General features: G+C 33.3%; 1 pseudogene; it reads right to left on the bottom strand.

Moving 5' to 3' along the window:
• Positions 1-7,747, bottom strand: part of LOC149567362 (wax ester synthase/diacylglycerol acyltransferase 11-like) — a 37,703-nt pseudogene extending 29,956 nt beyond the window's left edge.
• Positions 7,748-14,449: the final 6,702 nt, after the last annotated feature.

Raw genomic sequence — 14,449 nt, forward strand, 5'->3', positions numbered from 1 at the left:
TGGTTCTTGTGGCGGTATTGAGCTGTAAGGGATTATGGATTGTAATCAAGTTGTAATTATTGGATTGTAAAAATATTGGACTTGCTATTTGGTGGACGTAGCCCAGGGTTTGGGTGAACCATGTTAAATCTTGGTGTCTTGTGTTCTTTTCTGTGTGATCTATTATTTTCTAATATTGGTTATATTTTCATGTAATTGTTATTTCTATCTGTGGTTTAATCCTAACAATTGGTATCAGAGTGACATTGTTTTTTTAGTTATCCTCTGAAGAAAAGTTTCACCATTGGGTGGGACTCTCATGATTGAGTGGGAGTGATGGAAGATGAGGGTAAGCTGAGGGTTGGTAGGTTTAATGGGAAGAACTTTTAGTTATGGAAGATGCAAATGGAAAACTATCTATATCAAAAGGATTTATGGAAGTTGTTGGAAGGAAAAACAAAGAATCAGGGATTAGATCTTTTAGACAGAAAGGAACTTGGAAGTATTTGATTATGCCTAGCACCATCAGTGGCATTTAATATTACAAAAGTGAAGATGACAAAAGAATTGATGCAAACCCTACTGAAATTTTATGAAAATCCCTCTGCTTCAAACAAGGTATTTCTCATGAAGCATTTATTTAATATGAAAATGGGAGAAGGTGGATATATTGAAATCATTTAAATGAGTTTAATACTATTACTATGGTGAAGATATTAGAGCTCTCTTGACTTTGTTTTCTTTGCCTAAAAGTTGGAATGTCTTGGTAATGGCTGTGAGTAATTATGTTCTTGGATCAAGTACCCTAAAATATGATGATGTGATTGATGTTGTTTTGAGTGAGGAAATGCATGGGAAAACCTCAGGCATATCTACATTAGGAAGTTCTTTGAACACACAAAGTAGAGGTAGAACAACTAAGAGATGAAGTAATTCTAGAAATCACAGGAAATCAAGAGGAAAGTCAAAGGAGAGGAGGTCTCAATCAAGAGGACTAGATGACTACTAGTATTGTGGGAAACCAAGTCATAAAAATAAAGATTGTTGGAATCAAAAGAAAATGAAGGAGTTAAACTAGATGGAGACAAGGAGGAAAATATGGTAAGTAACAAATTTGAAGAGGATGCTTTGCTTCTGTCTTTAGAAAGTGTTGATGATTCATTAGGTTTAGATTTTGGTGCTTTATTTCATGCTACACCTCATAGAGGTTATTTCATTGATTATGTCCAAGGGGATTTTGGACTTGTTTATTTGGGAGATAATGAACCTTGTCAAATTGTTGAAAAGGGAAAAATTAAGATTAAGTTGCAGAATGGGAATCATTGGCTACTACATGAGGTAAGACATGTTCCAAGGCTGAGTAGGAATTTAATTTCAGTAGGGAAACTTCGTGATGAGGATTGTGTAATTACTTTTAATGATAAAAGATGGAAGGTTTCAAAAGGTTCCTTTGTAGTAGCAAAAGGTGTAAAAGTAGGCACCTTATATCTTTGCACAGGTTACACTTACAGCACATAATGTCATTCCTTATAAAATTGGTTCCTCCAACATGTATATTTTTTATAGGATTAGTACTCTAAACATTCTACTATTATCATTGAATTTAGGCTTTTTACATTCATTATCTCTATGACCAAAACCATGATAATTATAACAATAACCAGAAAGCGATTTAAATGAATTGCTTGTATAGGCCATTTTCATATGACCAAATTCATTGTATGCATAAAATCTACCTATGGATTCATTCCTCACTTCTTTAGGTAATTCAAATTTCTCAAGCTACTTTGGTGCATCTTTAGATTAATTAAACTCAACCTTGTTTGATTTTCTTCTTGCTTCACAGGTAGTTGGATCACAAGATCTGGATATTTAGTTTCTTTGAACTTATTATTCTTTAAGGTATCTAAGACATTTGTTATCACAAGAAGGTCTCTATATAGAGATATGTTCATCAATCTTTTCACTACTAGAATACAAGTTCTCAAGATGTATCTTAGACCAAATTAGTTCTCCTTTCACAATTGTATTATATTTCTCAAGTTCAGATGTCACTTTGGTAAGGTTAGATCTTAGATCTAAATTTCTAGATTTAAAATATGACTCAATTTTACTATCATGACCCTTAAAGGTCAACATTACATTAGTAATCTTTAGTTCATGCTTTAGGATCTAATTTTCTTTCTTTAGTCTTGAAACTTCATCGCTATCCTTGATTGATCTTTAGGCTCTTATGATAATTTTAGGGTAAAACTAAAGTTTAATTTGATGGTATGCTTATGGATGTGATTGAATCAAAAGAATAACCTAAGAATATCAATCTGAGAATCGTAAACTTGCTAGAGATATAATGGCTATCTACTCAAGGGGTGAAGATAATAAATCAAGTGGCTTTTGGAATGCAATTTTCTATGTGCTACAAAAATAGGAAGATTTTAATTACTCAAATTGAAATTCACACATTAAACATGAAACTAGAAAGGAATTCACATTTTATATTAATCTAAAGTATATCATAATCACACATTTAAATGACTTAAACATTGAATATCGTGTTTTATGAATGTTTCAATTAAGACTTAAAGTTAACTTGAGTTGCTACAGGAAAACTGGTTGTAGCAAGAAGATGATTATAATAGTATGGAGCCAAAGTAACAAAATGAGACAGGAAGTGTAGTGAAATGTGATAGGAAGTTTAAGGAGAGGCGGTAGGAAGTGTAGTGAAATGTGGCAAGAAGATTGCAATAGAGAGTATAATGAAGTATGATGACTTGAAAGTGGGTAACTTGTTTACTTAGTACTAAAGTAGGAAAATAATGAACGGCCTCAGGGAAATGGCTATGAGCTAGTATTTCAGTAAATAAACATGTCTTTCAATAATCTAAATAGAATCAAACACATGACACAAACTATGTAGATTTAAGGATGTTTGCATATATACTTAAATGAAATAACTAACAATGCATTCACACCCACAATGTAAATCAAAATGATCTCACCATGATTCTCCAAGAGGGGGCTCTTCCTCCGGTCCAACTGGTGAGCACACAACTAACACAAAATTTCCAAGATTGATTTAGAACTAATTCTAATAGTAATAGAAAGGATTTTTACAATGTTCTTGATATGTAAATGTCTTCCTTATATCTTCATATGGTCATGTACATACTTATATACTATTTAAAATACTAAACATAGTGGACTTAGTTTGTTATGGCTATAAGCCATTCATCTAAAAGAAACAAATGTTATCTAGGCTACAAGCCTCTGATCATTTAACAACATAACAAACATGATAATAAAAGAACACTATTCTTTTTTGAGAGTCATTTAAAACCAAAAACTAGAAAAAAAATGTTTTCCAAAAATAGACATATATAGGTGATCCAATCGTTTTCCAACTCCTGTAGCCACTCAGTCATCCATTAATTGTTCTTGTAGAAGACCCAAATTAGTGTCAAATTTTACATATTGGTAGATATTTTAGTGATTTCTTCCCAGCTTACATTTTATCAATATGTTTTAAATCTCTACTACTTGGAATAAATGGGAGTGAATGACAAAGAGTTGGGTGGAAGCATGCATAGAAATATATAGAAAAAAATACACAAATGCACACCCATCAATAATCTATCTTATCTTTGAACTTTTTAATGTATTCTTTTGCATCTTCATACTTGTCTTTCAAAGTATCTCTTTCTTCAGTAAGAATATCATTATGCTCAAGACCTTCTTCAAGATTTTTTGCAACTGATCCATATGCATAGAGATCTTACTCAAGCTATAAGTAACATTTGTGCTCTAATACGAATTATTAGAAATATGAAATACTGAGAGGGGGAGGGGGTGAATTAGTATTTCACAAGCTTTTGCCTAATTATGGATATCATTAACAAACCTATAACTTTGATATGAAAGTAAATTTATTATGTTGAGTATTAAACATAGCCATAAAATATTGCAACACACAACACCATATTTTTTTAACTAGGGAAACTTGGTCAAGGGAAAACCCAGTGGAGATGGTACCCACAAAATGATCCACTAATCAAAGATATCTTCTAAAAGATATTAACTCAGTTAGGAGTTTATTACGTACACATAGTGTCTCGGTCCTTGTTATAAACCTCAACCTTATTAGGAGTTTTTATTACAATATTCAAAAGCATGTAAGATAAGTCCACTACCCAAACATGCAATATGCAATAATATTCTTTAGTACAATAGATGAATACAAAAACCTCTGACTGTTGTTGATATCTTCAATATCTTATTTTTTCTTTCAACACTCTTACACAAAAACTTAATCACAAATTCAAAATTCTCTAATCTTACATCAAAATTTACATCTCAACCAATTTTATGTTATAAATAGAAATTACTAAGAGGGGGTGGGGGGTGAATCAGTAATCTACAAACTTTAGTTGCTAACTAGATATTATTTATTACTTTGAACCATACATAAGAAAGTAAACAAGTAATCTTGAACAATAATAGTAACCACACACAAAGATAACTCATAACACCATATTTTGTTAACTAGGGAAGCTTTGGCCAAGGAAAAAAGCCTAGTGGGGATGATACCACTAGATAATATACTAATATATATGTTCCTTGTTAGAGGGTGGGCCTTGTTAGCAGTCAATGAGAAAATTCAATATAAAGAGTCCCTATTAGGAGACATTGATTCTCTGCTAGGAGATTCCAACCCTGTTAGGAGTTGTAGTACAATAGATACAAGAAAAGATCATTGCCCAAACATGCATTTCCAATTACAAGAAGAGTTCACCATCCAAACAAGTAATTAGTTTCCAAATATATAGGTGTTTTAACTTCTTTCTTGACAGATCTTTGATCACAACTCAATCTTAGATCACAAAATTAGGTTCTGAAAACTTTGTATTTATCACTTTCACAAAATTTCACATATCACTTATCACAATACAAAATGCACACTTCTTCACATTTGAATTCACAAGATGTCCTTTGCATAAATACCATGCCATTTCACAAATTTTTGCTAGGTCAGCTAAGACCATAATATAATTTTCCAACTTAGAGTAAAAATCTAGAATGTCAGCCTTAATTGGTCAAGTAATTATTTTGTAAACCAAATAATTCCTTTACCTTTAATTCCACTATTTTATTTCATTGGAAAAATGTGAATATCTCTTTTCCATATAGTCCATACTAATTTCCAAGGTTATACACATCATCATCAACATGTATGCCATCTCCATCTAACTTCAATAATCATAATATGATGTTAGTAACAAGTTACATACAAAACAATACACTGTTGTAAACCAATTTCATACTTAGACAATTTTTTGGGTACCAAAAGCTAAGTATCTTTATTTCCAAGGTTTTCTACAAGCATGTACATCATGTGTTTCCACAAATGACAATAATTACATATCTTCATTAGCCAATTCTTAACAATCTCCCCCTTTGGCATTGATGGAAACAAAACAGGGAAAATTAGTGAAGTAACAAAAACTTGTCCAAAACATTATCGTATCAATACAATAATCATTTTTTACAACTTGTCCATCTTACATATGCTCCCCCATTTGGTATGATTTTATATGTTACCTTATTTACAATTTTCTTATTCATCTTCTCCCCCTTTGACATTAGTGCAAAGGTTAGAATGTCAAAAACTATAAAAAAATGTTCATTTGCTATCAAAAACTCTGTTCATCTATGTTAAGTTAATAACATCTTCATGAAATTGTCAAAACTTTCTTTGATACTATTTAAACCTTTTACCCATGTATCCTTGGTTGTTTTAGCAGAAGTGAGAATTGCACATAGGACATATGATTCAATCTCAACTACATTCATGTTAGAGTATAAGAAATTTGAATAGGTGTCCTTGGCTTTGACACATTCCTCCAACTATCTCTCAATAAATGATATCTTTAGAGAAATAGACTCTTCAAATTCTAATACTCTCTTCAAAATTTGTTCTTTCTAAAATTATAGTTTCCTAATTATCATTGTGAACATAGACCACTTATCATTCAAAGTCATCAACTTTGTTGGAAGGTTGTTGTATCTAGCTTGATAGAGCTTCTAGCTCACTCAGATTTCCTTCAATATTATAATCAAAATCATTTGTCAACTTATAAGATAAAGTACACTTAATGTACCATACCTTTCCATCTTATTGAAATATTTGAAGTTCCTTGATACAAGTATCATGACTTAGAAAATCATTCTTAATGTTATGACAAATGGTGCTAAATAGATTAGAATCATGAGAAATCTGCAACATTCAAAAAATTTGTAAATTCATCATCAAAAGACTTTAACACTACTTGTACTTTCTATTAAAGGTTTGCCTCTGTATGCTTGACTGCTAGAGTACTATGTAATTTGTTAGTTACCTCCATCAAGGTTCTTTTAAAGTTTTTTTTACTTTTCTATTCTTCTCAATGAGTTTTTTTAGAGATGAGATCAAGTCAATTTGATCATCATCATCACTTGTTAGTCTAGAAATAAAAAGTAGAGTAGATGAACTAGATGGTTCAGTTTCATCTTCAGTTTGCTTCCTCTCTACTACCTCCTTAGTTCTTCTCTCTTCTTTCTCTTTCTCTTTCTCTTCCGTTTCTTTTCTTTCCTTTTCTTTTTTTTCTTTCTCCTCTATTATTTTCTTCTCTTCCTCAACTCTTCTTTACTTTTCTTCCTCAACTCTTCTTTTCATTTCTTCTTCAAGAAATTTCTGCTTGGCTTCTTTGGTTTTTTTCTTTTCTGCCTCTAATTACCTCTTTTCCTCTTCAATTAGTTTCAATTGATCTTGAATAACCTCAGCCTAAGATTTAGGTTGTTCAAAACTCTCAAAAGGGCTAGTGTCATCAATTTTAGTAGTAACATTGTTCTAGTTAATCTCCATAGTGTCACCACTTACTGATACTTCTAAAGTTTTGGGTGTAGGTAAAGGTGTTGCCTTTGATTCTACTATCATCTAACTGATAGCTACCATTGTCTCATTCCTTATTTTATCTTTCTCACCCACCATAAATAGAAATGGTCTCACCTTGTTCCTCAAGTAAGGTGCTAGATTATTTAACAATTTCTTGATTTCTTCCTCATCATCTATTTTGCATATAGTCCTTAGCATGGACTTCTAAAGTTCTATGTTCTCTTCCCAAGATTGTGCTTTCTTCTTTATAAGTTTGTCATAGAGTTTCTTATTTATTGTGCCTTTAATATCCTTAAGTTTTAGATTGTTATCAATTATATATCTCATGGTAGAGATATCAATCTGATCTTTCTCAATATCATTATATAGATCATAAAATTTGTTCATCTAAACAAAGTTCCCTTCATTTGCAATGGCTAAGTTGTTCTTCTCATTCTTTGGATTCCAAGGTTGCCTTGCTTTTCCTACTGACTATTTAGAAATAATAACTTTTTTTTCCTGTTTAACTTCTTGTTCTTTTTTTAATTCTTTATTGGATTCCACAATTGTCAATAATGTCTTCTGTCTTTTACCTAGTCTAATAGCCTGTTGCTTGACTCTTTTAGTTTTGGTAGTCACAACTTACACTAATATTTTTGATTTTCTCTTCAACTCACTTGGTTTTTCAACTAATACTACAACATATGGAATGCTCTATTCTGAAGGTATCACTACAATAGACAAACTAGATGGTTGCCCAACTGATAGTGGTTGCACATACATTATTCCTTGTTTCATCATTTCTCTAACTTCCCGTGACTCACTTTCTGTCATACTGGCCTCAATTAGAGCTTTCTTCATTATTGCCTCAATATTTTTGTTAGATAATTTCTTTAAATATGCTTGATGAGCTAATTGAGTAATTTTTTTTATATCTCCCAAATTCGTATTTAGGTTGGTCCTTCTTGGAGTTCAATAATAGATTAATATATCCAATTGCTATATCATCACTTAACTCATAACCTAAGGGATCAAGGAATATTTCCTAAGGTTCTACTACTTGAAAATGAGTTAAATCTATATTAAACATAACACATATATCATCTTTTAATCTTTCTACCATTGTAGTTGCAATTCTGAATCTTTGTTTCATCCCATTCTAAAATGTTTTCATGATCAAATTTCTACTATCCATGATTTTGTCTATTGGATGTCTTCTAAATACATCTATAATCTTTTCCATGGTACGTCTCTCACTACTCATAATCTTTGTAGCTAGTAAGTATGGAAATCTCTTAAGCACATGAAAGAATATATAATTGATTAATGACTAAAACCTAAACACACCATTTTTGGTCCTCTTGATCTTCTCTAAGTTTTCAAGGAGTTGTACTCTCATAATTTTACTAAGGTTAACTTGTTCTTTCTCAACACAAATCTTATAGGTTGCATAGATGAATCTTGTTGATAATTCATCAATCTTGGAACTTTCACATAAAGAATAGGCAATGATTTTTCTTAGGAATCTTACATCATATTGTTTAATGATATTGATCACCATGGCCTTTCCATTATAAACTACTTTTGTGTAACTCTGAACCTTCTCCTTAACTTTTTCACCTATAGGTACACTGCCTTGTTTGCTAGGACTACATTTTCTTCCATCCACAATTTTCCATGATGAATTCTACTTAATATAATATATGTCCATTCTTTAGTATCAAGTTCACGATAGAAATGATATTTGAAAAGGTCTAGTTCTTTCAAATGTTCAAATTTGGGCTTTACTGACATATCATGGTTAAAGAAAACTTCCATATCTTTGTTCATATACTCACTCCCAATAGTTTAAAACTTGCTATTAGGATAACTTCCTACATCTTCCAAATAGACTATGTTGTTCAGAGTAATGGATAATGTTGAATTAGGGTTTCCTTCTATGTGTTTCACAAAAACAATCTTTAGTTTTGGTCTCTCCTCATTCTCAACATTATGAACTACTGACATATCCATGATTTTACCAAATTTAAATTTATCAAAGAAATTTTGTAGAGAAATGATAAAATACCTCTTTTTGAAAAAGGGTTTAGTTTGAAATCGCCTTGTCAAGTTGCTTTTGAGTGCTCTATGCTTCTGATGTGATCGCAATGAAGTGGCAATCAAGTCTACACTCCATTTTATTCATTCAATTTGAACTTGCATTAATTGTGTACTTTGCAAACATGAAAAAGCCTTCAATTACATTCTGAAATCAAGCATCTACTCAAAATCTTTGTTCAATCTTTAAATGCTACCCGAAGCTTATCAAAGCTTCCTTCCATCATGAAAATGCTCCAAAAATCTTCACTCCATGAAATTCTCTATAAAAAAATAGTTTTCATATTCTACTATTGAGTTGACTTTCTTTTTAATAATAGTAACTCTTAATATAAGCTACAAAGTGCAATTGAGCTTAGCTACAATCTAAACTTATCTCAATACACCTTTTCCCAACTTTACTACCTCTAATTCGATCTCTAAATGAAGTTTCAAATTTTGGTGTTGTGAACAAGCTTAATTCAACTTAGTTGAACCAAACTTGATTATTGACTTCAATCTTCCTGTCTTTGTATCATCCAACTTTTCTTTAGAAATATTCAATCCCTTCAAAAATACCTCATTAAGTTTTTCTTGAAGTTTACTGACTACATTCATTTGTTCCTCATTGTCTTTCTTAGTTTTGCAGTTCCTTTAATGATTCCTTCTATCATTTCTAATATTTCTTCCATCATTCCTTCAATTTTTGAAGTTTCTTCCATTGTTCCTTCTATCTCCAATTTTTTTGTCCATTGTACAATACTTTGTTGTATGTTCAAAGTTGTTGCACAACTGACATACTGGGGTTCTACTTCTAGGATTTTTCTAATTAATAGATGCATGACAATTTTGAGCTATGTGTCCAAAGTCATTACAATTATAACACATGATATGCCTTCTTTCTTCATAAGGTCTTCTTCCATTTGCAGGGTTAGTATTTCTAGACATTCTACTATTCCTTCTATCTTATTTAGGTTTCCTACAATCATTTTCTCTATGACCCATACCATGACAATTATGATGATAAAAATCCATAACATGATTAAATGACTTATTTGTACAATTTCTTTTCATATGACCTATTTCATTACATGAAAAACACTTACCTCTAAATTCATACCTAGTTTCCTTAGGAGATTCTACTTTCTTTGGCTCATCCAATATCTCAACTTCCTTGTCTTGTCTAACATCTTTTGATTTATTAGAAGATTGACCAGATTCAAACTTATCATTAGATTTATCTTTATCTTTAGGATCTGATCTCTTTTTAGGTTTCTCTGTAGACATGTTAAACAAATAACCATGACTAGTCTTATCATAAGTAGGTCTTTGTATTGACATTGAATCATCAAGCTTTTCTCCACTAAAATAAAGCTTTTCAAGTTGTTTCTTTCACTAAGTTAGTTCACCTTTCACAATATTGTTGTACTTATGAAGTTCTTTATGATCTTATTTTAATGTTTCAAACTTAGATGTCTTCTTTGTTGTGATGTGGAGCCTAATCAAACTCAGATGTTTATCAAGCGTGATTTCCCTCCAAATTATTTCTATAGGGGTTTGGGGGCAGCGTACCCAAGACAGGTCAAGGGGCAGTGCTCCCTGTGGGGTCTTAGGGAAATTCCCCAAGTGTACTCCTTGTCATAGTACAGGGTGGGGTTGAGGGGTAATGCCCCCATAAAGGGTTTTAGGGGGCATATTGTAAAAGGTGTTGGCTACTATTTTTCTATTATTCTAGCCCTAATTTTTTAAGTGGAAAAAACTTGTATAAAAAGGCTTAGGGTTAGAGATTTCATTATGAATAGTTATATTGTAGCTTCTTGCAGTGGTATTGAGCTATAAGGGATTATAGATTGTAATCAGTTTGTAATCATTGGATAATAATAATATTGGACTTGCTATTAGTAGAGGTAGCCTAGGGATTGGGTGAACTATGTTAAATCTTAGTGTCTTGTGTTCTCTTTTATGTGATCTATTATTTTCTTCTATTGGTTATATTTGCATGTAACTATTATTTCTGTCTAAGGTTAATCCTAACATTCTTTACCAGACTTTTGTTTTGAAAAAATGGCAAGTAAGAGTGGTCAAAGGAGAGGATGGGGAAGTATGGCTTTTCAAAATTCAAAACCTATCCTGGGTGAGAATCCTCTATGAGGATAGGATTGAAAGCATGGATTGCAGGGAGGGGAAGTAGAGAGTCAGGGGGCTACAGAGGTTGAAGATGCGATAGAGAATATAGATGGGGACCCACATGTTAAGGGAAAAGGTCCAAAAAAGTATTTTTTTCCATTCAAGTCAGATCAATCCAGGGTACTTTTAGCAAAATGGTCATCTCTTTTTGGAGTCAAACCTATTGGTAAGTCTTCTTTTCCACGAATTTAACTACTCTCTAGTTTTGAGAAGGGTTCTTGTGTGATTGCAATACTGGACAAGTTGGTAGATCATAACATTTTTGCTACGGCTTCTACTCTGGTGGGTAAGTTCATTGGGGAAAGGCCAAATATAGATATTGTTAGATCATATTGAAAAAAAAAAAGGAATCTCAAGGGATAGGTCATTGTAATGGCGATGGTGAAAGGTTTCCTATCTTTTGATTTTTCATGCAGTGAGGATTTGTCAAGCATTTTGTGTGAAGGACCATGGATTACAGGTTGCTCAACCTTGGTTCTTCAGAAGTGGACTTCGAAGCTGGACTTGAATGCTACTATTTTTGTGCAAGCTCCAGTCTAGGTTAGACTTCTAGAGTTTCCTTTGGAGTTTTAGGATGAGGATGTATTTGTGGGAATAGCAAACTCATTTGGTGAACTTCTGTCAATATACCTAATAATGGCTTCTAGAAGAAGACTAACACATTCTTGGATTTGTATTGGATTTTGAGAAGGGGATGATATGCTAGAGGTTGTGTGCTTTCATTCTAAGCTTGGAATGCATATATAGAAGTTGGTCTATGAAAGTGTTCCCTTTGCTTGTTTTCAATGTTTGAAATTAGGTCATAAGGTGAATCAACATTCTAAGGTAAAAGATGAAAAGATAAGGAAATCCATAATTTCTAAATTTGGAAAGGAGAAAAATATCTAGAAAAAGAAGGAATTTAAGGATCGTTAGAAGATTTAGGAGACAATAGTGGAAGTCCATATTAAAGGAGGGAATAAACTAGACCAATATGGATCAAAGGCTGATAAGGATGTGGTTCTAGTTTTTTCTAGTCCTAAGATCACAAAGGTGGAAGTCCCAAGTAGGATTCTTGGATCTTTCAAAGACAAAGAGGTGGGTATCCCTGCAAAGTAGTCTAGTTCCTAGATCATTGAGAAGGATATTCCAACAAATTTAGAGATGGATTGACTAGTTTTTCCTGGCTCTAAGATCATAGAGGTGGAAGTCCTAGTTAAGATATTTGGATTTTTTAAGGCCAAAGAGGTAGATATCCTTGCAAAGTAGGTTGTTTCCTAGATTATCAAGATGGATATTCCAAAAAATTTAGAGATGGATGGACCTCAAGAAAGTGGCCTATTAGGGGGTGATGTAGATTTGAACAAGAAGAATTCAAAAGCTACATCCTATGAGGATAGGATTCAGAATGATTTTTAGCTTTAGGAATTCAGTAAGTTACCACTTCATTTGGAGAGAAAGGGGCAATTTTTTATTGAATAAGGAAGTGGAGGCGGTGTGGGAAAATCAAGAGATAATGGAGTTTGGGAAGGGTATTCAAGAGCAACAGGGAATCATAGAGATTTCTTCATCTATTCAGAAGGACCAATGATGGGGACACGACCCAAGAATAGAATGGAAACAACAGAAAAGGGAAATTATATTAACTGAGAAAATAAGCTAGTACAAATAGTACAGAGAAAATAAACTTTAGAACATGCCCTAAGGGCTACAATAGCATAAATCTGGAGAATATTTCTCCTTTTAGCACCTCCTCTCAAACTCCACTCCGAACTGCCTTTTACAATGCCAAAAATCTCCTTAAATAGACCCCGGAGGGTTAAGGACTAGGAGTACATTCTAGAAAGTGCTAGTAGGCATCCACCGACAAAATATAAGGTTCCAAAAGCTGCGTTAGAAGTCGGTGCAAATCTAGAAGAATCCAGAAATGGTAGCCAAACTTTTGGGAGGCATAACTTTTGAACCGTAGCTCCGATTGACGAACCGTTTACATTTTCGGAAAGCTCCCGAAGCACTCTATAGCCCTATGGACAAGCTTTGCTCATCTCCCATTTTTTGACCCTTTTTGAGGTCATTTAATGCCCCAAACCTGACTTTGAAGCATTCTTAGGAGGTCTCCAAAACTCCAAAAACTGCAATAACTTTCAAACCGTGGGGCCTTTTGACCTGATTCTTTTTCTAGAATGCTCTAAATCATGATTACATTCATCTGGCCAATTCAAACCTTCTAGTTTACCAAAATGATGACCCAAATACATGCTCCTATTTTTTTGGGATTTTCAAACGCACTAATAGTTGAACTATGAGAGTTGGAACCTTTATTTGAGCCAAATGGGTATCCAAAAATGTAAAGACATGAAACAGAAACTAAGTCTAAGTACATTTTTTTTTGGGTGACACAGGATTGCCCTTATACCTCTGGATGCTCCTGCATCAGACACCCAAGGTAGATTGAAAAGTGACCCTGTCACTTTATGGATGGTAGAGGAAATCCCAAATGGGAAACCTTAGCTGCTGAAATCCAAGTTGAGTCCTCGATCGGTCATCCTTTCCATTTGACCAAATACTCTTCATACTGCCTATTTCTGGTACTCCTACCCACACGATGATCTAGAATGTCTTCTATCTCCTCCTTCTTAGAAGCAGGAATTGGACATGGCTCTAAAACCAGCTCCTCATCTGCACCATCATCATGATACTCTGTTAAATCTGCAATGTTGAAAATGGGAGAAATGTGAATACCATCTGGTAGCTCCACCTCATATGCATTTCCTGAGTCATGTTTCTTCAAAACTTTGTAGGGGCCAAATTTCTTCATTTTCAGCTTGTTGTAAGTACCAACTGGAAATCTTTCTTTTCATAAGTGCACCATGACTAGATCCCCAACTTGGAATTCCTTATGTCTTCTCCTTTGATCAGCCCTAGCTTTATACTCTTGATTCATCTTGATAATGTGTGCTTGAACCTCCTCATGTAGATGCTTGATGTGTTCAGAAAATTCCTCAGCTTTAGCACTTGTCCTCTCCCCTTGTTCTATCTTCCTCAATTCTGGTGCAGTCCTTGGGCTATTCCCATATACAATTTGAAATGGTGATTTTCTAGTATTCCTATTTATAGAGTTATTATAAGCAAACTCTGCCTGTGGTAGAATCAAATCCCATCCCTTGGGCTTATCTCCAACTAAACATCTCAACAAATTGCCCAGACTTCTATTTACCACTTCTGTTTGGCCATCAGTCTGTGGGTGATGTGTGGAACTGAATTTCAAGTCTGTTCTCAACTTCTTCCACAATGTCCTCTAGAAATACCCCACAAATTTAG

Source organism: Cupressus sempervirens, chromosome 3 (assembly GCF_028749045.1).
Source record: "Cupressus sempervirens isolate cs-2001-9-10 chromosome 3, ASM2874904v1, whole genome shotgun sequence".
Classification (NCBI taxonomy): Eukaryota; Viridiplantae; Streptophyta; class Pinopsida; order Cupressales; family Cupressaceae; genus Cupressus; species Cupressus sempervirens.